The sequence below is a fragment of the Manacus vitellinus genome, unplaced genomic scaffold (genome assembly GCF_001715985.3).
Source record: "Manacus vitellinus isolate BGI_N305 unplaced genomic scaffold, ASM171598v3 scaffold_50_pilon, whole genome shotgun sequence".
NCBI lineage: Eukaryota > Metazoa > Chordata > Aves > Passeriformes > Pipridae > Manacus > Manacus vitellinus.
This window is the reverse complement of record NW_021940612.1, coordinates 4,531,953-4,559,526: the sequence shown is the minus strand read 5'-3', so window position 1 is coordinate 4,559,526 and position 27,574 is coordinate 4,531,953. Positions and strand designations below refer to the sequence as shown.

The window sequence follows — 27,574 nt, the reverse complement described above, 5'->3', positions numbered from 1 at the left end:
AACTGCAGCCCATGGAGGGGTCATGCTGGCACAAATGCAATGTGTGGATGTCATTGCAATAGTAACTCTATTACCTGGACCAAAGGGAAAAGGCGTGGAAATTGTAATGGATATACATTTAACCTGTTATAACCCATGGTTTGAATTGGATGTTGTAGGAAGTGCTGTAGCAGGAACAACCCAAGCAAACGGAGGACCAACCTCACAAGAAGCTGAACAAGTGAGCTGGTGACTCAGCTTGAGCTGTCTTTGCTTCTCAACAACACAACAAGCCATATATTTTATTCTGATCTATTATAACAGAAGGAACCCAAGTTATGGACTGAACTAACTCAATAGACTTTTATAATCTTACCACCTTTCTCCTATTTTGTCTCCATCCTGCAGGAGAGGTGAGTAAACAAGCAGCTGTCTGCAGGTTTGTCTATTGACTGGGATTAAACCACCACACCTACTTATCTGTTACAAGATACATTTAAAAAAAATTCTCCCTGGATATGGATGTCAGCTGTGCCTTTTCAAACCTTGGAGGTTTCCCTTCTAGGAACCTAGATAGAAATTAACTGTTGGATGCTATTTGAGACAGAAACTTAGCTAAGAAAGTTTCACATGATCCAGTAAAGTTTTTTTCTTTTACTGATAGGGAAATGCTTCTTCTCAGTCTCCCTTATGTTTTAATTCAGTTGTGTTACTTGGTTTTGGTATCTTCTTAGCAGAAAGACATGTTGACTTAAAACTTTAGTTAATACTTAAGATTTATAGGGTGTGAGGAATCACTCAGACTTATAAATGGATAATGAATGGATTATTGCCACAGTCTGAGGGGGGATGGGGCCGTGATGCAGCACGGACGGGTCTGGAGACAAGGTAGAGGTGCAAATGGAATGCTTTATTGAGATGTCCAGAGGTTTTATGGGTTCAGGCAAGGAAAGGGCTAGAACATGGGGTGGAGCATGAGACAGACAAACAGGGGAACAAAACAGGGTAGGGACACAGGCAAAGGGGGAGGAATGTGGGAAGAACCAAGGAAGGGAAGGGTGAATGGCAACTGTCTCCTCTGCAGCTTCTGCAGCCTATCAGAGAGGGGAGCGAGGAAGCAGGGAGCAGGCGAACTTGTGGCAAGTCCGGGCATGCCCAGGCTGTGCACTGTGTAGTGTGGATACAATGAAACCACATAATGGTAAAATCCATATAATAAAGTCCTGTCAATTGCTATATGTCTTTCTCCACGCCTGAAACGGCTCCCATCCTGAATCTTGTTCCTTCACAGATTATTTATGTAAAGACTACAGTTTTGGATTAAGATGCATTAACTTGAATTAGTCAAAGGGTAAAAACACCATCAAAGAGAAATTGCTTATGTTTGTAAATGAGCTTTATTATGATTGTGGAATGAGAATTTGAAAAGAATTGTTGAGAACACTCCAGATAGAACTGTATCATTTTATGGAACATATGTTTGAAACTAGACCTCCTTTTCTATCCTGTAGATTAAAAAGGACCACACTGAACAATATGACTAACACCTTTAAAATCAAGTTAGCTATACTGGTAAGGACCATATGTAGAGGTACGGTAAATCAATGAATCTTAAATCAGCTTATCTTTCTTTTCTGCTTGTTTTGGTTCCAAACAGATAATTCTTCAATTTACTGTACATATGGTAAGGACCTTAGCCAGTATTAGAGTGTGCTCATAACTGACACATACAGAATGTCTTTCAGACCAGAGAAGGATATGATGCAGATGATAGCAAATTTTTTTTTGCTGGGAAGAATATGGCAATGTCATTTTATCCCAGTGTCTGATTCTATTGACTTTCCTTATTTTAGTCTCCAAAAAGAGGTATACAAGGGTCTAGCTGAACAATTATATAACTACCGGCTTGCCATCAAATTTTGTTACATTTTCATGCCATTTTTTTCTCTGTTTGCATCAAGAAGAAAAGGTTATTTTGTGACAAAATCTGCCTGGCATTCAAGTTCTTTGACAGAAAAAGCTCAGGCTGATGTGGGCAATTCTTTTCTACTTTGGTATGAGAGCTGTGGATCTGAGTTGTTTTTTTCAGGTTTTTAAATTTATTTATAGTATAAATATTATAATAAAAAATAGAAATACATAATAACAGAAAGAATAGAATATATATTATATGTAATAAATATATATATTATATATATATATATATATAAAATATTCTTTTTTAAAATGAGGTTCCTATCTGATAGAGCTTTTAGTAGTTGTGTTCTACTACAGCAGGTAAAAGAATAACCTTTACATACTCTTGCCAAGATAACCCTTCTTTGTGTTTTTGGTTTTTTTTTTCTCAAATCTGTTGGTCGAAGAGAGAAGGATTTAGCCTTTTGGATCAACTATAAGCATGTCCTTTGACCTGGATTTAGAAACAGCTGATAACTAAGGCATAGAGTACCATACCTTAAGCTCACTCAAACAATGGTGTCACCATTCAGCAGTTCAGGATTGTGTTAAAAGGCAAAACCTAATAAATAAATGAACAGAAGAGGAAAGGACATGTAAAACCTGCTGGGCATGAGGTAATTTTTCTGATTCACATTTTAGCAAATAGGGCAGGGTTGCTATCAGTGACAGCAGGACACATGCTGGGCGAGTCACTAGAGCAGCAATTCCATGTTGGTGGATTATCTCCTTCAAATATGAATGAAGGGAGGAATGAAGTAGTGTTTGAAAATAGTAATGTTTTGTGTTGAAAAGTTTGTTGATTTACTTTCAATTATGTATTATATCCTTGTTGTGGTAAATAATGCTAGACTGTAGCCTCCATTGCATAGACACACATTTAGTTGAGATCAGCTCATTGCAGCTCTCTCATTACTCTAATTGGTTACTCCAAAAGAGTAACCTTTTGGAGAATGTGTAATGTGGTGATAGCTGATGACAACTACAGGAAAACAACAGAATAAATAACAAGTCAGATCTTAACGGATCAACAAATGATCTGTGAACATAATTTGGGACACATGGATAATTTGCAACATTATCCTCCTTGTCATATTCTAAGTTGTATGTACAAATAATTACATGGTCAAAACCTTCACTGCTGTCCCTCTGTAGTCTCTACGTCTTTTCATATTTAACATGACAATAGAGCATTTCTTATATATGATCCATTGATATATTTGGCTTGCACTGATACACTTGAAGGCTCCTTTTTATAGGATTTTTGTGTGCACAAAATCTGTTGATCTCTCACTAGACTGCCTTCTTTTTCCTGATGGCTTTACTGTGGCTTTCTTATGTTTGAACATAAGAGCTATTGCAGAGCTTTTGCATTTGACTTCATGTCCCTAATAGTAAGCTGTCAAGCCCTTCAACTCAAAGAAATTCTGAAGGTATTACATCCTTCCACAGCATGCTGGGGAATCTTTCAGTATAACAGGCTACTTGAAAAAAAAAAAAAAAAGAAAGAAAAGAAACTTAAATTAATTAATGATACTTACCAATTATAAAGTAGTTTTCCTCTTCAAGATACTTCAGTCATTAATTAATTTTTCAACATCTTGGTACCCTCCCCATCTGCTCCACCATTTGCCTCTTCATTACTACTATTTTCTACCATCCTCTAATTTTCCACTGGAGGTAATACAGCCTCACTGTGTTTTTCATACTTCCATTTGGTGGTTGTCTAGAAGAATCATCTGATTCTTCAGTAAATGATTTAATGCACACTCATCACTGAACATAAATCATTAACCTATAGAACATTTAATTTGCTGTATTTTATTGTACATCAGAGTCTAGCAAACAGACCATAAATTAATCTGATATAACTTCTAGACTCAGCGCTGCTGATTCATTGGGAGGTTGTCATATATAAAAATTGGTACTATATAAAGTAGATGTTGATAGCTTCAGCAGTGTAAATAAATACTTACAATTAATTCCCTCTTCAACTTTACAACTTCAGTGTGGAAATATTAGTAGAAGTATTGTGACATTAACAGTTTGCATCATAAATATGAGTTTTAATTCCCTAGAATATTAGAGAGAAATAGCTGAAATTTGTTTTAAAATTAAGTAAGTCAGGTGTCATATATCTGTTGCAGGGTTAAAAGATGGGACATAGGAAGATCATGCTTTCCCTTGAGATTTATTGTTGGTTCCAAAGGGATAGAACTGAAATCCAGATACACTCGACCTTAATCTGGATTTAGAATCACAGAATCATAGAATGCTTTGGTTTGGAAAGGAACTTAAACTTCATCTAGTTCCAATTCCCCTGCCATGGGCAGGGGTACATCCCACTAGACCAGAATGCCTAAATCTCCACCCAGCCCGGCCTTGAACAGTTCCAGGGATGGGGTATCCACAGCTTCTCTGGGCAACCTCTTCCAGTGCCTCGCTAGCCTCACAGTAAGAAATTTCTTCCATATGTCTAACCTAAATTTCGCCTCTTTCAGTTTGTACCCATGACTCCTTGTCCTATCACTACAGTTCCTGACAAAGAGTCTCCGTTCAGCTTCCTTGTTTTCCCCCTTCAGGTACTGGAAGGTTGCCATGAGGTCTGCATGCAACCTTCTCTTCTCCAGGCAGAACAGTCCCAACTTTCTCAGCCTGTCTTCATAGGGAAGGTGCTCCAATTCCCTTGGGAACCCACTAAGGATAGCAATGGGCTTTCTCTGCTTTTCTGTAGGAAATATTCGGTGTCCTTTAGGATAAGACAATGCTTAAGTTTTTGTTAGTGTTTTATATCTACATGAGAATCAATATCTTTGGTCAGTTATGAATACTGTTAAAAGTAAACAGCTGGTTTTTTTCATTGACTTCACTTACAGAAGCTGTTATTTCCAAGATTCGAAGTAGTCTGATTGCTGTTTGTCTTCATTTCAGTTAGTTTATAACAGAAATATAAAATGTGCATGGTGTGTACCTGTTATTCTCTGCTTCCTAACTTGCGTGCAGTTGCAACAGTGCTGTCGAAACCAAGAGTTTTTACATAAAGTAACAGACAAGCTATGAGTAAATGACTCTTTACTAACTCATGGCTTTAAAATGGGGAAAACTAATGGTTATACTGGATGTTTGCATAAACATCTCCGACACTGTCTTCCAGGCATGTTGGTTATACACTGCATGTAGAGAACTCGTGTTTCAATTCCTATCTGGGAAGAGTTTTGCAATTCCTATCCACCTGTATTTACTTAATCTAGATTAAGTTAGATCCACTATCTTTCATCTGCTTTGCAAGGTGATGGTCTATAAATTATTATTTACATTGATGATTGGAAGGGATAATTGACTGGTCTTTTTAGTCTTTGGGATTTTTCCCAGAAGAGCAGGAAGAGGTTTGGGGGTTTTTGTTTGTTTGTTTTTTGTTTCTTTTGTTGTTATTGTTGGGTTTTTTTGCTCCCTGTTTTATTTTTATTCATGTTTCATTTATTTTTAACAGTCAATTTGCTTTAATAAGACTAGGTTTGAAGTCTATAAAGACAAGAGCCTACCCTTTTTCCATTTTTAAAAAATATAGGAACTGTCGTTTATTGGTTACATACAACTGAGAAGCTTTTTTTAAGTGCAAACAAATGTTATATAGCTCTACCACATCATCAGAACTGAAACAGGTCTTATTCCTCCTGGAGATTTCTATAATAGAAGCTTTTAATTATTTTATCAAACAACAAAATGCTTATAAGGTCTTTCTAGGTTGCAATGGGAAGATAACCCAAATCTTCGGAAGTTGAAGATGGTGCTTCTTTTATTTCAGCTATAAAACTGTCAGTTATTGAAGTTCCTTTACAATATTGATACTGACAATTCCCCTGAATGATTTGTCTACTGAGCTGAATGACAATCTTTCTTTTACCTGAGGCCTCAGACCAATAGTTCTGACTCACCAACTGGTTATTGTCCTAAATGCTTACTACTGCTTTGCTTCACAATGTTTTTTCTATGAAAATAAATATTCCTCTTCCAAAATCTGTTATTTCTTATCATCATGTCCATCTTTCTCTTTATATTAAAAACCATTCTGAATGTATGGACTCTGAAATTCTTGGCCTATCAGAAAATCTTACTACAAAGGTGGTAGGCATGTAGCTAGAGATTTCTTGGCGTGATCTAAATAGATCAATTTTTTAACAACAGGTAGGAGGAATGGAAGTATTCCTCATATATTCCTAATGCGAGTGATCAAGGCCATTTAATCTTTCAACAAAACCCCAGATATTTAGTGCTCTGCCATTTTATCTTCTGGGCCTGGAATGCTCTTCAATGTTAATCACAATTGTTCTACCTAAAACAAAGTTATGATTAAGCTATATTTAAGAATCTGTCAATTATAAAACTTTCTAGAAAGATTACGCAAGATTGAATAATACTGATGAGATGGCATGTGATAGACATGGAAACTGGAAAAGATGGTTATAGTGGAATCATCATCCTAGAATTGATGGGGTAAAATTCATATTAGATTAGTTTTCTGTCTGAACCCTGTTTAATTGGGGAAAACAGATTGAAAGGAACTGAGTGATGCAATTTTAGTAAACAGATAAGGCAATTACTCACAGGGCTGTGCTGTTCTGATAGACTTACTAATAAGCAATATTCTTATTAAATTAAGTGTAAGAAAAGACTGTTTTGGTTTTATATTTACAAAGAAACTGGTAATTAACATAAAACATTTTACTTTCACTGTACAAGTTTAGAATTGAATAACTTGGGGCCTAATTAGCTTATTTATATTCGGTAGTGATTTTAAGAAAAATGTGCTGTCTTGGTATATTTGAGAGAGGGGAACTCCAATAAGATGAAACCCCTCCGCTTTTGTTCCCCTTCCTCTAACATAGAAGAGACAAAAATGGGAGGAGATGTAAGTTAAAAACCAACTATTTACTAAAAGAAAATAGTTACAAAATAACTGCAAAAATACAGGGGGAAAAAAGTTTACCCACAAACCTAAAGATCTACCAAAAACAAGTGGCGCCCACCTCCCTGGGGACAAAAAGGGAAACTGATACCAGTTCAGAGTCTCTTTTTTCTCTGCCACATATTGTCCTGTTTGGCTTGGCTGGGCTGCAGGCAAAGTGGCATTGGCACTCCAGCAGTGGTTCTGGGCAGACAGTGCTGGTGGGCATGGGGGCAACCTCAAAACACTGATTGCGACATGGTTTTGTGTCCCTTGGCTTTGGTGTGGAATGTCAGCAAGCCTTCTGTCTGTGCAGTAGATCTGGGCTCATTTGGGTGGCGGTGGCAGCAACTTGGACTGCGGAAAAGAGACAGCCCTGGGCCGACCTCAGAGAATTCCCACCACTGCAGCAACAGAAAGCAAGAAGGAAAGGACTGTTTCCAGTTCCTGTGCCAGGCCAGGTCAAATGGGGAATCACTTTTTGGCACCTCCTAAGACCCTGAGAAAGCTCTGGCCCACATAAAGCCCTCCCCGGCTTCAGGTGACATGATGGTATGAATATTCATTGCTAAAGTTTCATCTCCAGTTTATAACTATAACACGTGTCTAATGCCTAAATTCTGGCTTATGCTGTGTAATTAAGTATAGTTGCTGTAGTCCATAGTCTATACTTGCTATTGACTATAGAGCCTACAGGCACTCTTCCAAACAGCAACTATACTTAATTATAATAATTCCACCTGTTTGTAGTTGTATCAAGCCCATGGGTAGTGTCTGAATGGGCAGCTTTCACTGAGGTTGTTTTTAGGAAATTGATTTAAATGGAAGGAGAAAATGGGTCCCAGAATGTGGCTTTATTAATATAATAAATAAATAAACCCACACGACCTGGTTGGTTGGAGTCCCAACAACCAAATCCGTTTATTGGAAGCGAACAGCATATTTTATATGCACTTTCAAACAACTTTAAAACAACCACCACGGGTTCGCCACTGCCCAGGTGTATTAGAGTACATTTGGGACTACATCTCCCAGGGTGCCTCATCCAGCATCCCTAAAACATGTTCCCTACATCTCCCCCAGTTTTACTATTAAGACGAGTCATAGAACAGTGTAAATAATAGAACAGTACATTTTTAAACCTTGTAAAACCTTTAGCAATTACCACTGTATCACAGTGACTCTGCTCACTGCTTTACCCTGGTTCTTCAACAAACCTATTTATTAGAATTTTTCTCTTTAACGTTTTGAATGTGCTTGATATAAACTTGAACCTTTATTTTCCTAAGGGTTGTAATGTAACTGGGATAAACAACTTTTTTGATCTGAGAGTTTTTTATAAAACTGGGTGGTACTTGCATAATGGGAAAAACAAGAAACATTAGTCTTTATTTGTCTAAGGGTTTGTGTAGAACAGGGAAAATTCAACTTTATTTCAACAACAGGGTTTATTGAGGGGCAAACATTATGAACTGAATTCTTCTAATGTGACCATGTGGTTGAGGTAGTGTTACCTTTTTAAGGCTTAGTGTTAAGGTGCTTGTACTCTCACATAATTCTCTTTCATTCACTCATACACACTCACACCGGTGGCCGCCTCATTTTTTCTTCACATGCACACTTATGGCCTTTAATAAGATTCTGTATTTTTGCCACACTGGTCATTTTCAGTAGTAAACATCAGTTATGTGTCTTTGTCTGCAGTCTCTTCAATTATCACTCTGGTTCTTGCTGCTGCTGTGAAAGTGTACCTATATAGGGTTTGACACACCTGGAAGGAATCCATTTTAATTCTTTACCTGTAGATATGCATGCATACCCTCTCCCCCCATCATGAGATCTACTGGTCCCATCCATTGCCCTGATATTAAGTCTTTTATCATGACCAGTGGTTTGGGAGAGGAAAATGCCTGAGGTCTATGTTATCTCTCATACCTGCTTTTCTCTGCACTGTCACAATTAAAAAAATTTATGACATATGTTGCCTTCCACAGACGTTCCTGTGGACTACAGATGGACTCCCCCTTTCTTTGTCTTTTGAGCATGTCTTTTAGGGTACGGTATTCTTTCTCTACCATGGCCTGTCCCATGAGTGAATGTGGTATGCCTGTGGAATGAGAGGTTCCCCAGTCTGTTAGGAAAGTTTTGGCTTTTGCTGAAATGTATGCTGGACCATTGTCAGTTTTGTCTTTTTTGGGGTTCCTAGTGTTGCAAAGCAGTTAAGCCAGCGTCTTCTCCCCAGTATGTGCAGCGGCAGTTATGCATCTGGAGTGCGTGTTGACTGTAACATTAACATATTTCAGCTGACCAAACCTCAGCTGTGTGTGTGATATCTGTCTGCCACATTAGCAGACAGATAACACATTAGCTAACCTCATTAGCTCTCAGTCCCCTGGGGTTAACTCCTTCTTGGGATAGCACTGGAGTAGTTTGTTGGCAGCCTGGACATGACATGACTAGATCTCGAGCCTGATTAAGGGGGATTTGAAATTGTCTCTTCAGAGAATGTGAGTTCTGGTGGAAGAAGGAATGAGACAATTTAGCCTGCCTGAGAGTTCTAGGCACTGTGTAGTGAACATAGCTGCTGCATCAGCTCTTTGGTTCCCTTCTGCTACAGGCCCCGGCATTTCTGTGTGTGACCTAACATGCATTATGTAGAAATCAACCATTCTGTGGTTAACAAGAACCCATACAGTACATATTTCCATGAGTAAGTGTGGAATAGCAACATCTCAAAGGAAGGAAGCCTTGAGACGTGAAACCAAACCTGCTGCATAACATGAATTTGTAACAATGTTAATTGGCTGATCAGAAAACAGTTCAAAGGCAATACAAACAGCTGCGAATTCTAGGCCTTGTACTAAACCAGGGCTTATGATCTGTACCTCCTTTTCCCACTATCCTGTGGCAGGGTTTACCCACGTCAATGCAGCCTTTTTGGACCATCCAGATGCATCAGTAAAGACTGTGAGGCCTTTTACTGGCTGGTGTTGGCATCTGTGTGTGGCTTTTAAGGGTAGGTTACCCATTTCTGCTCAAAGTCTGTGTTTAGGATAGTGAATGGAAATGTCACCATCATACCCTACCAAGGCAGCCTGGAATCCAGTGTCTTCGGCCAGTAGTCAGTCGAGGTTGTCCTTCGTCACTGGAATGTAGATGGTCACTGGATCCCATCTGTCCAACTCCTGTAGACATTCTCTGCCTTTAATGACATGCTTAACAAACATTTCATTAATTGTCCACACAGGCTTTTGTGCTGAGTGGGGCAGAAACAGCCACTCCAGGATCCTCAGTGGATCCGGTTCAGCCTGGTCCAACTGAAAAAAACTGCAAATGGCTGGAACCTGCTAGGTACAGGTGCAAGGCAGGTGTGAAGTTCAGGATTTCTCCTTCTGCCTTGTCTGCTCTGGATTGCCTGAGAACGTGTTTTTAATGCCTGCTTTGCCTCTGTGGTCAAGAACCGACTAGATTGCCTGGATTGCCTTTCAGCAGGTCAAAGAGGGGGTGCAGTTCCTTTGTGGTCAAGCCTAAGATAGGCCTTAACCAGTTGATGGCTCCTAAAAGTTTCTGCAAGTCATTTAAGGTTAAAGTGTCCTTTACCTTAATTATCGGTGGTTGGGGTGAGATTTCCTCCATCCGATGTAGGTCCAGGATTGAGATCATTGGATCTTCTCTGGAGCGACCTACAACCATGCTTCTTGGACAGCATTAGTCAGAGCTGTTATAACAGTTTGTAACTCGGTTTCTTTGGTTGTGGTGACTGTAATAGGGAGAGTTTGGAAGGATGCTGAGATTGAAACTGTACGCCGTTGAAAGCTCAACAAAATACCCAATATTTATTACTAAGAGGTGACCAACGAAACAAAAACTTGAGAGAGAGGAAGGAGTAGGAAAAATAAACCCTCAGTATGATTCCCCCAGTCCCCCTGGTGTTGCTTAAGAAGTTATCTTACCGACCCAGAATGCCTAGAATTACCCATAGCAGAAGCTGCATTCTCGGGGAGTCGTCAGGCTCACAAGATAGCGGGCGTCCCCCCAAAAGCCAATGTTGTGCTTTGATGTGAAGCTTTCATTTTTCATCCTTCACCCAACATGAGCTATGTGCTTTTTATACAATTAATTAGTGACATCTATCTGGGCAGGTGTGGCCAGCACTGCCCAGCTAGAGGCCTTCAGTCCCACCCCCTGTTATGCAAGTGGCATCTCTTCTGTGCATGCATGGGTACCTTGGAATTCCCCCCACACTTGCGCACTAAACCTCAGGAGTCTTTTCTAAATGAGTCTGGGGTCTTACTTCATCCTTCTTCTCTTCACTTTCTCTTTCAAACACCCTTGAAAGGTGATAAGCCAATCATAAGACAGCAATTAATTTCAGTTTATACAAGATGCTTGCTTCAAGGACGAAGTTCTCGTTTATCAGCACTTATTTTCTCATAACTTGACAGTAAAAGAACAAACTTTCACAAGTGACTGGGCCAAACACAGACCAAAGTATCAACATCTAATTAAGCCCTGATACAGCGACTAAGATGTCATCCATGTAATGGTAAATAATTGCTGAGGAGTGAAGCTTTCTTACAGGGTGGATAGCCTTTGCCACAACAGTCTGACAAATTGTCGAACTGTTATGCATCCCCTGAGGCAAAACAACCCAGTGGTGCCTCTGCATGGGCTCTGCATGGTTTAAAGCAGAGATGGAGAAAGCAAAGCTTGGTGTATCATCAGGGTGTAGGAAAATGGTGAAAAAACAGTCCTTTAAGTAAATTACCATTAAAGGTCATTCTGCTGTGTTGCCTTAAGGTCCATCTGGTTTTTTGATTTTTCTAATTTTTATAAGTTTTAGTGGCGGTCTGAAAAGTAAAAGCTAGACATGATTCCAGCATGAGGAAAATTAGAATGCTTTATTGAACACGAGAACTCAATTTTAAAGGCATCTGGGGCTGGACATGTTAATGAAGGGGACAACCTGTGTTGATTGGGGAGTTACACAAGTTTTTACTACAATTTCCAAATAGTTAATTTTTCTTCAAGTAGGATTACATGGGGGATAGAGGGATTATGGTGGTTTAGACATGGTTTTAACAACCATCTCAAAAAGTCCTTTCTTAATTCTGCTTGGAGCCAGGTTTATATCTCCGAGTTGCACATCAACGGGTCTCAGGACAAGGGTCCAAATTTCTTCAGATCATGAGATGTTTGTCAGCCTTGTTTTCCAAGGTTTGTGATTCAAATTTACTGAGCCTCCTTTTTCTCAGAGCTGGTTTTGGGCTTCTACAAGTTTTATAAGTCGTTATATAGTAGAAGTAGATTTAGAAGCAGCAGCACTTATACCCTTACCCTTAGCGTAGTAACTACAACCCTCTTACCCCAATTCCCCATATCAATATCCCCTGAATTCCAGTAGAAATGTTTCGTCTCTCTTTAAGATAGGTCTCTTCTGTCTGAGGACATCTAATCCTGGCCTGAACTACAAGAGTACAGTCAAGAACATGTGCCCCCTGTTCCCCGAAGAAGATAGATTGATGAAGAGAGGGTCTTAAAGACCCCAGCCCCAATTCAGAAGCAAATTACCATAGTCCAAAAAAGGTTAATTGCAGCTGCTCCAGAATCTATGCAAAATCTAAATGCCAGAATTACTTCAATCAAAAAACTACTGCTCTGAACTAGGGAATGTTCTATTCATTCCCATGTACTGTTTGTTTTTCCAGGTAATGTGGTATAACTCCTGATCCTGACTCCATGATTTTGGGGCTTCTGTGATAGATGATCCTAGTGAAATTATTAGCACAAGAAAGAAAGTTGTTTTGTTTTATTAACCACTTGTCTTGGGATTAGAAACTAATTCAGTACAAACAGTTGCAGAAAGCAGAAGGCAAATGCAACTGTGTCAAATTAATTACTTTTATTCACAAAGAGATCTCATTGAAATATTCCTGGACAGATTAAACCGCTCTTGAAAGTTGTTTTCAGAAGTCAGTTTCAGTAGTGCAAAGTACTTAAATTTTTTATTATGTTAGAGAACCACTGTAGAATTTATATATGATATTTCAGTGTGATGACATCCATGAAGGTTTTCAATGTATTTTGGCAAGTAAGTTATTAATTCTATTTTTTAATAATATTAGATTGACAGGGAACTTCCTGTGAAATGTCTATCAACATTCAGAAAACAAGAAATTCGTTAGATAATATCCACACATTGATACTTATTCCTGAAAAGATTCAAGTAACTTCCTTAGTTAGAAGTATTGTATAAATCTCATTGTTCTTGAAAACAGTTAAACTGTGCTTTCATGTGCATCAATAGTATTATCCTTGCCTATACAGGCAAGGATAGGCACGTGGGAGGGAGCACGATCAGGATAGCTGACCCAAACTTACCAAAGGGACATTTCATACCGTAGAATATTGTGCACAGTATAACTGGGGGGAACTAGCCAGAAGAGCTCCATGGCTGCTGGGGGATGGGTTGGGCATCAGTCAGCCAGTGCTGAGCAATTTTATTGTACATCTCTTGTTTCTCTTGGATTTTAGTCCTCTCACTATCTCTTTTCCATTTCATTATTATTATTTACTTTATTTCAGTTATTAAACTGTTCTTATCACAACCTATGTGTTTTACCTTTTCATGCTTCCCACCAGAGAGTGTGTGTAAGTGAGAGGCTGCGTGGTATTTAATTGCAAGATGGAGTTAAACCATGACATGCCCATACAGAAAATAAATCTGAAAGCATTGCTTGGAGTATAGCCAGAGGGCATTCTATAAAGTCCGTGAAGCTGTGTGTGCCTGTTTGATGGTGTAGTGTACAGGGAGACACTTCAGAGCCGGTTGCCGCATGGACAGGAGGCATGCTGTGATCACAGCTACTCTGAGGACTGCTCACTAGAAGCAATGAAAGCATAACCAGTAAGAGCTGACATTACTCTACTCTGTAGAAAAAGTATTTTTCTCCCTGTGGTCTATGTTTCCCTCCCCCTGTCTTCTCACATTACCTATGGCTATGAAGAACTTTAGGCTTCTGCAAACCTTAAAAAATTTTATCTAAAGATATCATGGGGAGTGTCTTAACCTACAGGCCATTAAATCTTTAGATATCTAAACACCTCTAAAAATCTGGCCCTTGGGCATGAAATGGAGCTAGGGCCTGAAGAGTTAACTCTGAATACTGATCCGAGGAATCTCCTGCTCAGAAGAATACAATGCTTAGCTAGAATGTACTGCTTAGCTAGAGACAGAAACCAGGGCTTAAGGATTAGATGGTACCGTACACTAAAAGAATGCTCACACACCTACATAAATAAAGATAAGGGGCAAAATAGGGGCTGGAGTCCAAAAGTCTTGCAAAATTCACCATAAAGTCAGCAAATAACAAGAAAGCTGAAAAGTTCAACCAAGGAAGAAGAGTAAAATGCGACCCCGTGAGGCTGAAGAAACAGGAACGACCACCAAACATCATCCCAAAACCATGAATCTGCCCCAGACTCCACCCAGACTCCGCCTATTATGAATATTATAACTACATGTTGCAATTATATGAATATGCATATGAAAATGTTGTAATCACTTGCAGAAATTGTGTATAATCCTGTCTTTTCACTGAAAAGGCAGAGCAGTTTGTCCAGGGTGAGCTGTCTGCTCTCCAATGTTGCCTTGAATAAACACCTTGCTGCTTAAAGACTAAAACTTTGAGCAGTTTCTCTGCGCCTTTTGGGGCAAAATTTGGCATCGGGCACTTTTAAAAGTTGGCTATTTTTCTGGAGACATACCTATATGTATATAATGTACGTGTGTATATATGTATGTATGTATTTCTTGGATAATAATCTCTAATGCTAACTGACAAAAGGTAGTTTCCTGAATTAATGTAGTGTATCTGGGCATTGTTCCAATTAAACTGTTGTCTAGATGCTACTCTGGCTAAAGATATGGAGAACTAAAAGCTTCAGACAGACAGTACCAACTGGGCAGAGCTTCTCCTCAGCCTGGGGAAATGCTTTTTCTGTGCTTTGATGGGGAAGGAAGGAGTAAAAGCAGCACCTGCTCCCAGACTGTGGAAAGAAAATACTAAACAAAGTGAAAAGATAGCTATTAAACAAATTTTAGTTCTAATTTCTCATATGCATGATAGTGTTGTCCAAATTTTACACGTTGCACTAGATTTCATCTCCAAGTGACACTAAGAAAATGTGTAAAAAGACAAAAAAATGAATACATCATAAACTGTGATAAAGTGTTTTAACTTTTTAACCAAAGTTGAAGTTTATTTGCAAATTCTTAGGACACTTGAATATATATATTCAAAAAATTGCTTTTGAAATGCACCTTCATAGACTGAGGAAACTACCTCTGCAAGACCTTTTTCATTGTTCTCACAGGCCTTATTGCTGCTCTTTGGACTCTTTCCCTGGATAAGAGAAGCTGGAAAGAAAGTAAAACAGATAACAAAAAATATTTTGTTGGGACTCAACATTTCAAGAAGTTAATTTCCAGATATATTAGAGAATGAGATATCTTTAAACCACATGGGTGTTGGGAATGCCCAGCCCTCGGTTGCACACTAAACTGAAGTAGCACCCCTTCTGTTGCATGCTGCCCAGATGTATAAATGAAGACAATTCAGCATCTGCTCTTTAAATGTACAGATCCATTCTAAGTGGAATCATAGAATATTTTGGATCGAAGTGAACTTTAAAGATCATCTAGTCTAACTCCCCTGCCATGGTTAGGGACACTTACCACCAGACCAGGTTGCTCAGAGCCCCATCCAACCTGACCCTGAATGTTCCCAGGGATGGGGTATCCACCACCATTGTGGGCAACATGTGCAAGTGTTTTACCACCCTAATTGTAAATGCATTGAATTGCCGCTTAATGTAGACATAGGTACTTTCTCCTCCATTTAATATGCCAAATAGCACACCAGTATCTGAACATACCTCAATATTTCATGTATTTATTCTCCTGTACAGAAATATGTGGAGATTAAATAGGAAACCAGTAACAACTTGGAATGGAAATATATGTGTGTGTATATATATATATATCTCATTACATATATAGACATATATAATGGAGTGATATTAAAGGCTATAATCTACTCAAGTAGGCTAACTGATGATGGAGCCTTTCTGACACTGACACAAAGCAGCCTTTGTCCAAATTCTTTTAAACTAATGACATCTGAAACATGAAATTTGCTCTTAAGCTGGCAATTAGCACAGGCAAGAGCCCTTTTCAAACTCCTGAGCTGCACCTGAAAGTTGTTTAGGAAGCACCAGGGGCCATTTTAAAAGCTTAGTGCCAGAAATTACTGGATTTCTGTGTCTAGGAACATTCCCTGGCTCTTTAATTTACTACTGTGCATGCAACCAAAGAAATAGTTGAGTTGCTTAACTTGAGTGTACTCATAACCATGTGGGAAGCATGTGACCATGTACTTTATGCTGTACAGCATCTCCAAATAGCATGCAATTCATCCTTTCCATTAGTTAACAATCAGCATTTCTGGTGCTGGGACACTCCTCTCTTCGGTGTATAGGCATACACATTAAAACAACAGACTAGGAAGTCATTAGGAAATCCTTGCTGGCAGTGGTGCATGTCTTATTTTAGCTTGTTCAGCAGCAAATGGGATAAAATTTCTTCACTCCAGCATAAGCCTGGAAATTAATTAGCAAATTAAGAGGAAGAAATGGGTAGGTAATGAAAACTGCTTGTTTGGAAATGTTCAGAAATGAAGTCCAGTATCACATGTAATATCATGGTCACAGGTTTATTGGACATGTTGACTAGGCAATGGCAATAAAAAGAAAAAAACAGGATGTAGCAGACAGTCTGTGATATCTGAGCCGGAGACACTGTGATGCATCACTGATTTGGGAGACCCTGAGGAGGAGGACCTAGTACACTAATAAATTGACGGGGAGGAAAAACTCTCAAGTGCTGACACTGATTTTACTACTCCCTCTTTATGGAAATATATGCTGGAGAAAAGAAAATGTTTTACACAAGAAGGGATGAACAAGGGGATGAAATGGTTCTGGATTGTAAATATTAAAAATTCTGAAATAATGTTTCCATTTGTCCCAATCTTAGAAACAAGAAACACCAACTACTTGTTGGTACCTTAGAAAGAGTGAAATGGCAATCCACTTGATTCTGCAGAAGACAGCTGTGCATTTGTGGCAGTAAAAGTTCCTGATTTCCAGGGATAGTTTGTTAATTTTCATGACAAGACTCATTCTCCCATTTATGTTTCATATCTGTGGGACTTATTTGGTACAATATGAAGTATGTATATGGGACTTATGCTATAATATTGTGAAGGCATTCAAAGATTGTCTTAAGTGGTTTATAGGCAATAAGCTAAAATAGGGACCACCCACCTTCCTGACCTTGCAGGCTGCTCATCAGAAACTTCCTATGCTGGAGAGTTGTGAGATTCATGTCATGTCTTGGACCAATGAAAAATGGAGCTTTCAGGGTAGTTCACAGGATGGAGGTTGCCTGGAATAGAATAAGCCAGGAATGACCTGTGCAGGACTTAATATTTGTTTGTTCTACAGCTGGGGATCTCTACTGCCTGTTCCTAGCATGGTCTCAGTGCTAACTGTGTGCCCATAGCCTCTATATAGCGGTTTCACTACTTGAGAATAGAATGAGGGCCAAAGCTTGACTGTAGTATAAGAGAACTTCCTGATTTCATACTAGGTAAAATTGCAGTACTTTTTTGTATTTGTCCTATTGAGAGTGTTACACAATAATACATACTACACAGAGGAAAATTTAAAATTCTTAGCTGCTCTGAATTCTGGTTTCTAAGGCTAACCATACAGTGTTAGCCTTAAACAACTTCATCCATTGGCTTTGTGGAATAAAAGCTTTTAATGCAGAATCAGAGGTTGATTCTTATAGTGGATGTGAATGCAGAGAAAAACTTTATTTTTATTCTCCTTTGACCTATAGAAAGGGTAGTGACATTACTTGTAATGTGAAAAAGCTACTACCATATTTCTGCTGCCAAAGTACTCTTGCAACCACAGCCTAACAGAAGACTGGCAGTCTTATTTAGCTAACCTGTATGTAAAACCCACATAACTTGCTGTGGCCATTTTATAAACTCATCTGGAAATAATTCTTAAAGATACAGAAATGCAATTTTAAATATGTTTTGCATAAGAAATCTTTGTTGTCTTATATTTAACATCTTTATCAGGAAACTAGATTATTTGTGTTTATATCCTCCAGAAAACAAATCCTGTCTTCATTGTACAAGCCACCAGTCCACAGACAGAAACAAGAAAAAATTACTACATTGACACCCAGATCTTTCCTATTTTGTCTTGACAGTGTTTCATTTATATGATGGTGTATTTTTCCCTCGCAGCTATTGCCTCCTGTTACTCTTTATGGTAATTGAAGCTGGGCCCGAAAGACCTTAGAGGCTTGTATCTTCTCCTCACATTAGTGACACTTCAGTGATAAACTTGAACCTAAAGTTACTGAGGCGTAACTGAGGGTTCATTTGATAGCTAGTGGTTTTCAGCAGCACTGCAGGGCTTCAGGGGCTCAGCATGAGCGAGATTGTTAATGTCCTGTGAGGGAAAACAATAACACATTTCATTAATGCGTTCATGTGTGAAGCATCCATTAGGGCGCTGGAGGTATTAATGACGTTATGCTTTAAACTGACATGTGGGGCATGACAGGAATTGCAAGGTCTGATGAGAACAGATGACAAGATAAGCAAATATTTGAATGGCTTCATTTGCCCGCAGGTCAAACTATGGTGCAGGGGAACAGAGAAAGCTAAAACCTGGGAGAGATTAGTGTTTTCCTAGCATGGACTGAGCCACAGGAAAATTTAGGAAAGATTGTTTACTAAGTAAATAAAGAGGTCAGCAAGGACAATAAATATGTAAAAAGTACAAGCTTAATTTTAACTTAGCCGGAGTTGATAATTCTAACTTAATTTAAGTTTTTAAAGCCATGGAACAATTCAAGGAATAGATATACAGACAAACATTTTTCTTGTATGACTATTCTTCTAATTTTCAGTAATTCCCTTCTTTCTGCCTGCTGTAAAGGTTTAAAATTTATAGCCAAATAAGCTACTGACTAAATCAATAAGATCATTGCACTTTGTACCAGAAATGAGTTTTGCCATGGGATTTTAGTAAACTAACCCTGTCTGCAGGTAAGCAGAAGCTGTTTGAGTTGAGACTATTTTACTTCTCTGATTGTCATGTGTGTTGTTTATTTTGTTATTTTTGAACTAGTCTTAAATTAGCACATGAAGGCCTATTCCCCTGTTTTGGACCATTGTTGAATTGCTACAGAAGGCTCACGGTACAAAGGATTTGACAGCTGCGACTCAGCCATTAGATGACAGTAGTGCACATCCCAGTGCCATCCAGCATAATTTAACATGAATGATCTGACATGCTTGGCAGATCCTTGAAGAAGGGGGAGGAAAAACTCCTCTGCTTACCTCTGATTCAGAATGATTTCATACAATCAGACTTTTTGTTTTCAGAAGCTGTGACACTCACTAGCTGGCTAATGCAATGAGATTCCACATAATGGCTTTTGTGTTAGTGCTGCTGTGCTAAACCAAAGTAAACAACTTTTGCATTGTCAGTCCTTTAGGATTCCTGTACATTTCATTTAAATATCTTCAATCCACCCTCATAAACATATGAACACTTCTCCCCACCTCACTCTCCTCTGATTTTCATGTGGTGATTTCCTGTCCAGATCTTTGTGCTTGTACATTAATTCGGCTTATAATAATGAAACATTAAGCAAATATCTCTGGCACATTTTCACACTGAAATTCTGGGAAGTTTGCTCTAAAGTTTCCATTATGATTGTTGTCACAAATATTCCTTATTTCATCTGAAAGTTTCCATCCATAGACTTGAAGGTACATCCAGACCCCTGAAGATACATTTTTGGGAGAGAAGGTGAAACCAAATCACTTCAATCAGCAGGAGTCATCAGGAAGTGGGAAAACATACTTTTTGACTGCATAGTTGCCAAAATGTAAAGATGTTGTCAAGAACAGTGTGTGTTTTCCTTTTTAATAAGCTGCAAAATTCTGAGTACAGTTTTCTCACTCTTATGTTTATCTTCATAGCAAGCCATCTAAGAGAGAGCATGCTAACAGACTACACGTAACTTCCTCCAATGCCAATTAAAAAAATGATAAAAAGTCTTAAAGTATTTGTTATCTCCTTCTCAGGATTCTCTGCATGTCATGGTCTAAACTTACTATGCATTTTGTTTTTACAGGATTTCCAGTCTGCTTTAGAAATGGAAATGATTTTTGTAAACAGTTGAACTTTTGAATGTTTATTTGAATTGACCTTCCAAGCCTTTACTAACTTTCCTATTTCTAATGCTGAACTACTGTCTGTGATGTTGATGATGATGAGGGGTGGTGTATGATGGTAATGCTGAACTGTAAATGGTAACGGCAAGAGCCTAAGATAAAAGGAGGCCTTTGAGCATGGATTGTCCCATGGCAACAAAGTGACACAATGGTGTTTTTTAGGAAAATCTGACCTTTTCGATGAGGATATGTCTAGAGATAAACAACAAAATGTCAGATCTGCCCTTTGCCTTTCATGTTGAAAATGACTGACCAATATTTCTTCTGATAGCAGAAGATGCCTTGTCTAGCAGAAGATATAGAGGTGACAGTTGAAGAATCTGAGGAGCCATAAGGCTGTATGGAAAGTAAGTTGAAGTTATTACAGAGATACAGACTGTGCTCTACACTTTATGGACAGAGGGACATGACTTACAGAATACAAACCTGAAAATTTTTTCTGCATAACTGTAATAAAACTCTTGCATGGATGCATGGTGTCTAATCAGTGAGTCCAGCCTCAGTGATATAAGTTTGTGCTTCAAGACAATAGTGATGTAAAGTTTTTCCTTTTTTGGGGTATTATCCATATTGCATTCCATGGTTTTGATTTCTCACTATTGCTAGTGCTCTTCTGCTTAAAATACTCAATCAGATGTGAAATCTGATTTAGGAAGAACTTCTATAGGGGCAAAAGTGATTATGGTAGAATGACAACTTTGAGTCTTTGTATTGTTCTTGTGAGAAATGAGTTAATAGTGTGACTTTCCTTTTTCCTAATTTCTATTTTTTTCCCACTAGTCATCATAAACAGTCATCAAGTTATTAAACTGTAAGAATATAGGACATATACTTTCCAGCTTTTGCTTTTACAGTTTATAGAGCCAAGCTTAAATCTTTGCAGAATAGCTCTCAATTTTTTCATTGTGAACAGCTGTGTTTTATTGGATTGAGTAATGTGTGTTGCACGGGATACTTGGAATTGGAAGTTCTGAACATGACTAACCATTCAACTGGGCCCACCAGGTCACTTTCACTTCTTGGTAGAATTCTTACACCAACTTTTAAGAAGCACAAGGATATGTTCTCACACACCCCTTGAGTTTGTTACAAGTTGAGAATTTCCAGCTTACACCAGGGGCCTGGTAAATGCTCTCTTTGTCTTTGCTATTTATTTTAGAATTAGAAGCTTTCATGTAATAAAACAAGCCGGGTTGACAGGGGTTCCTCTTTGCAAAGGCAGTTCTCAAAACCTGTGTGTCTTTTGAAATTGAAGATTTGGAATGGTTTGAGACCTTTTTAAAGACTTGTAGAGTAATTCTGTCCCATTACTTAAATAAATCTTACCTCTTGCTTTGCCTCCAAGACTTCCTCACAGTCTTACTTAATGGGTCTACTCTATAGCAAGCAGCTTTCTGCCTCTCTATTTCAGTGGCTACAGTCCATGAAGGAGAAATTCAGGACAGAGGAGGCTCTTCAAGAGATCGTGTTGAGAAGTGGATATTAGACAATTGTGGATGCTCTGCCTGGATGATAGTGCTCTGCCTGGATGATAGTGATGGTGAGAATGTCCTTGTCCTTCCTCCAGTGATTTTACTATATGACAAGTCCATTCTCCCAAACATTTTGTGAAATTGCAACTATGTGGTGTAAAAATTCGTTTGGGATATTGGTCACATGGAGACTGCAAATAGACTGTAACTCCAAAGGTGGAGCTCATCCACATGACCTTTTTGTTCACTGTTCATGTTTTGAATGTCATTTTTATTAGAGCAGACAAGTTTGTGTTGTCTTCTTTGACAGAGTTCATAAGCTGCTGGCAGCATCTTTTCAGGGAACTCTTGGAAACTGCTAAAGAAATCCTGGAAGGAATCTAGCTTGAGTAGCAGGCAATCTGTAGTGTAAATTTCTTCCAGACAGCTGAGCACTAGGAATCACACTGTTTTAATATCTGATACAAACTTTTATATAAACAACTGCTGATTTGCTATTAGTAACTAGAGAGAGTTTGTCAGAAACTGGCTACTTTGTATTTCATTGATTATCATCCACAAATGATGGTCTTTCTTTGCTGGTAAATGATTCAAGCAAAGTGATCTTTCCTATTGCTATAACGGCACATTCTGGTCATTGGACATACTTTGAAAGTCTTAAAATAAATGAAAAGAGAACTAATATAAAATGTTGGATTTGGGTTTTCTGGGGTTTGTGTGTGTGGTTTGTTTTGTTTGTTTGTTTGTTTTTTTTTTTTTTTGGTGGGTTTTTTGGTTTGGTTTGGTTGTTTGTTTTGTCTTATTTTTTTGTTTGGCTTTTTGTTTGGTTGGTTTTGGGTTTTTTTGCTATTGGTAGTCTATATATAATACTAGGCCTTTAGAATACTTTATATGTCTATACATATTTGAGTACCTAAGGACATTAAATAAATAAATGAAAAATAATACAATGCTTACAACTATATAAAACTGAAGTGAATTGTCTGTATCCTAAAATAAGTAGGATTCATGTTGAAGTAACAAATAACGTGCTCTTAAAAAAAATCTGATCAGCACGATTCTTCCTGCTGCAGTAAAGTGTTTGAGAAGATGGAATGGTAGAAGTTGTATCTGCATGAGCTGGGATTACAAAGATTTTTTATATGCTGCTAGCAGCATATCTCTGGGATCAGTGTTCCAATGACTTCATTAGCAAATGCAAAAATGATGTAAGAGGATCAAATTTGGCTTTAGGACCTTGCTCTGCCACAGATTTTGAAAAATGAACACAAGAAAAAGGAGAAGAATGGTGTGGTTAAGCAGCCTGGCAGTTTTTGTTTGAGCCAGTTTAGTGCGAGAAAGTGAAATACAGTACAAGAAGAGAATGAAGACACAGAGTTTAAAACTGGTGAAAGGAGAAAGGAAGAAGACAATGGGTCAGACAAGCTGGCAAACAAATAATTGTTTAACAACTAGCACTTAAGAATTTGCACTGTTAAAAAATTGGTGGATTTTCCTTTTGTACTATGTACTGTGGCTTTGACAAAGGTGGTCTGGTAATCAAATGACAGAGTTTCTGAATATTGTTCTCAGATACCTTCTAGGAAAAACTAGTAGTTTTGAGTCTCTGGAACCATATAATTTCTGGGCTTACCCTGCTGTGCCATAGTATATTTTTACTGACAAGCATAATGATAAATCAGTAATTTGTGGCATATTTCATTTAGACACTAATTGCAGTTCTAGCTCATTATTGGTATTAATGATCCAACAAGTCTAACTGTTAAGGGATGAACAAGGCTGAAATCATGGTTCATAAGCTTGCTACTCTTTTAATAGATTTGAATGAGAATTAGAATATGTATACAAATAGGTGGCTGAAAGGAATGGGAGTCTTTCAGCCCTGTTGAATCAATACATTTGATTAGAAATCAATGTTAATTTGTATGGGTGTTTTGACTAGGAGCCAAACAGTATCCTTGGCCTGTGCACCAGGTGTTAGTCTTGGAGCTCATAGAGAGAGCTTTGAAAAGATCCTCCATGTTTGGATTAATGCTTATTTCCCAAAGACTTTGTATGATGCTTAGCACTGCATTGAGAAATATAATTGAAAATATAATTTCTGTTAATACAAAAGAAATCTGAAGGGTCTCATCAAAAGGGCAACATCCAGCACAACTACTTGGAAAGAAAGTGACTTTAGTTGAGATACTACCTGACATTTTTGGTCAAATGCAAATATAATAATGGGTAGCTAGGAAAAATAACATTTTAGGAAACTACTGAACAGTAATTGTTAATTATCCAAGCCAAAAGATTTGTGTGCAGGTCTGTTGCTAACTGGTGAGCATGAATGGAACTGCCCTTATCAACCATAACAAAACCAAATTTATGTACTTTTAAAGTATAGAATATATTACCTAACATGATTTAATTCCAGCATTCATGACATTTTCCCATAAATGCAAGTTTATATTACAAAATATGGATCAGGATTCTAGTTTGAAATTGTTCCATATTTAAAAGTGGTAACCATACACTGAGTGACTCAAATCTGCTAGTCTAACAGCACAGTTGGAATAAAAGATGGAACATCAGTCAGGTTTTAAAATCTCCTCTCATCTCATCTCATCCTTCTTCTCGATCTCCTGTATGTCAGTGCTTAAGTTTCATATTACATAGAATAACAGTGATTTAGTGAGCCTGTTATTTCTCAACCTGACCACTTCCTTAAGACTTCCGCTCCTTTGTTTCAACACTTTATTTCCATTAGATGAGTTTGTTTCTTCAAAGCAGTAATAAATTCAGCTGAAAAGATAGCATCTATCTTAAAGATGATGTAATTACATGTACTTTTTGCCAACATGAGTCACTGTTACATGTATGTTTCAGGAAAAAGCACTTTAAAACCAAATTAAAGCTAAAAATCATTGATATCTCAACAAACTACTGTTAGTATATGTATTCTATTGTAAACCAAATCTTTTCCTTGTTAGTGTGCATTGCATATGGTTTTCTCAACCATTTGATTGAGAGGGAAAAAATGCAAACTATTAGTATTTTGTATTAGAATTTTTCTTGTGAAACTGCAACTGTAAACTCTATTTTGAGGTTGAAATAAACTTGAACTGGTAACAATATGAAATTTCCTTGCATGAGACTTCTTTTTTTTTGAGCATCACTATTGTAGCCTGGTAATCACGGTATAAAATTTGATGAACATCTTGATTATCTGATTTGGTGATGTCCTGGAGAGAAATGGAATATGTGATTTCATTCAGATAGTGACAGTAGACCTTCCTGAAAATGGCTGAAAAGAAACCCTTCAGAAGTCCTCCCAATGGAGTAAAAAGGGACGTCTTAAACTTGAAGGTTTTTGGTTGGTTGGTTGGTTTTGGTTTGGTTTGATTTGGTTGGTTTGTTTGTTTCTGTGTTATAATCTTCATTCTGGTAACTGTTCATGCTGAAATACATGCAACACTACACTTTGACTCTGGAAACCTGGTGATATTTGCAATGTAGAGAAACACAACTCCCTTGATGTGTCTGATATTAAAGCTTGACTCATCTCTTTCCTGATGATTGTACTTAGTGTTCCAGTAAAGTCAAAGGTAAAAAAACCCTTTGCATTGGAAAGGAGATTTGGAACTAAGGGCATTGATCTAACGACTTTAGTAAGCTCTGGATTCAGTTTTGTACTCTACTACTGACATTTGTCAATTTTATTCAAACTCCATTAAACCAGTTTCTCATAATATTTGTGTATATAATTCTTTGGAAAATACAGGGCTTCTGACTCTTTTCCTTTCACTATCCCATCTAAGAAGTGTATCTAAAGTGTGAACATGCATGAAAAGGTAGGTGTGAGGATGAGGACATAGGTAGGTGTGAGGATGAGGTCTTGAAGATCATTGGCTACTTTTTTAATGGGTGTCACATAATTACTACTCAGATGAGGAAGAGGATGAACAGATGATTTTTGAAGATTCAACAAAATATGTCATTTCTAGTACTGGTGGACTGAAAAGTTTGTGAAAAATATTTCTACCTTCTAAAAAGCTGCTTCAAAACCTCTTTAGAAAGAACTAGTGATGTTGGATCCATCTTTGCATCAGTCTAGTAAGTAAATTTTATTGTCTGAACTCATCCGTCTTTCTGTGTATCACCACTAAGATCTGCTGCTTCAACAGCTGCTTAGTCCAATTTTCTTCCAATATTTTCTACCTAATGCTCATTCCAAACAGGAAGCCATGAAAAATTGAATGTGGTAAGTTTGGAAATATTTTGTCAATATCTGGGATAACTCATTGTTTGTGAAGCACCTCACAAACAAAAAAGTGCACAGGGAGTTATTGACCTTTAGAGGTTCCAAAGAGTACCACTTTGTAACTTTGGCAAATATATTAAGGTGTTTATATGAATATGGACAGATTTAAGCTGATTTTCTCAGCGATAAAAAGTAAAAAAAAAGTCCATTCAGAAAAAAACCTTATGGTGACAGTAGATCTAATATTTTTCTTGGGGTGGGGGTCAGGGCTCAAATTTCTGTCCAGAAGCTAGGGAGAGACGTAGGAATCATTATTTTCCATAGTACTAAGAAAAATGTGTGAAATTAAATAATAGAAAACTTTAAATACTAGAGGAGATTTCTGAACTAGTCTTGGATGAAAGAAAGAAATGGGTTTCTCTGATACTCAAGGCAAGCAGGCTGTGACTAAGCACCATTACCATCAACAACCAACAAGAAGGGTAAAACTTTAGGTGGCAGTGACTAAACAGTTTTTAATTTTTTTTTCTGTTGTTCTTTTTCTCCCATTACATAAGATGTAGTGTTTGCTTTTTGTTTATTATGCTTTTTTGTTTGTTTTTTTGGTTTGGTTTGGTTGGTTGGTTTTGGTTTGTTTATTTTTTAAATGGAAAATTTAATATAGAATCTTACCTGAATAGATAACTTAGGGACAGAGCTTTTATTCTGAGGAGAGACATAAGAGAGGAAAACCGTAGCCATATGTGAGAGATGAAATTACTTAACTGGCACTAGGACATGAGTAACCATAGGAAAACAAGAGGTAAATATGAGAAAGATGAAATTATACATGAGCAGATGAGCACACATCAATAATGAAGGGGAGTAAAGGAAGAATAAAAGGATGTAAATTGCATGAGGCAAGACATTTACAGAATTGTGCAATGTATTATCTTAATGATGACAGAACAATATATTATCTTAATGATGACAGAAGAAACTGAAGTGAGGTACTTTTTTTTTTTTTATTCCACCACAATGGGAGGATGACTGATGAAGAGGTTTTTTAAGTGTCGTAGATGAGAGGTGACAAGATTTGCTGTTGTTACAGATGTACAGGAAAAAGAAGTGAAAACATCTGAGATGACCACCAGGTTTTGACCCCTGTATCTTAAGTGTAGGTGAAAATGTTGCCATCTGTTCTCATGTGTTTAAAAGTGCTTCACAGCCCATGGGGACACTTGACCTAATCATTGTGAGTTACTTTCTCATTTTTGTGTTCTAACAAAACTACTAGCACTGTCCAGTTCCTATACATGCACATCATGCTTAAGCACTCTTATAGCTCGGCAGATCTATATCAACACTGACACCTAAAAGAAGTTTATCTAGCTAACTACAACCAGAATTAGCATTGCCTTTAGTATAAAATATTATTTGAACTGAGTTCTGCTTATTGCCTCACACCTTCTTTTGATGCCTCTTGTTAGAATGCCTGGTAGGCTCATACTATGTAATGACTGAGTGCTATCCTAATAATTAGATGATCGGTCACTACGCATCAATTCTTTTTATTTGTGCATCATACAAAGATATGCACCAG

General features: G+C 37.8%; 1 long non-coding RNA gene across 1 annotated transcript; it reads left to right on the top strand.

Annotated features, from left to right (window-relative positions):
• Positions 1 to 366: 366 nt before the first annotated feature.
• On the top strand, positions 367 to 22,305 carry LOC108641080. The gene is made up of 3 exons (XR_001921745.1): positions 367 to 392; positions 20,549 to 20,621; positions 21,686 to 22,305. It is a non-coding gene; the product is annotated as an uncharacterized LOC108641080 (long non-coding RNA).
• Positions 22,306 to 27,574: the final 5,269 nt, after the last annotated feature.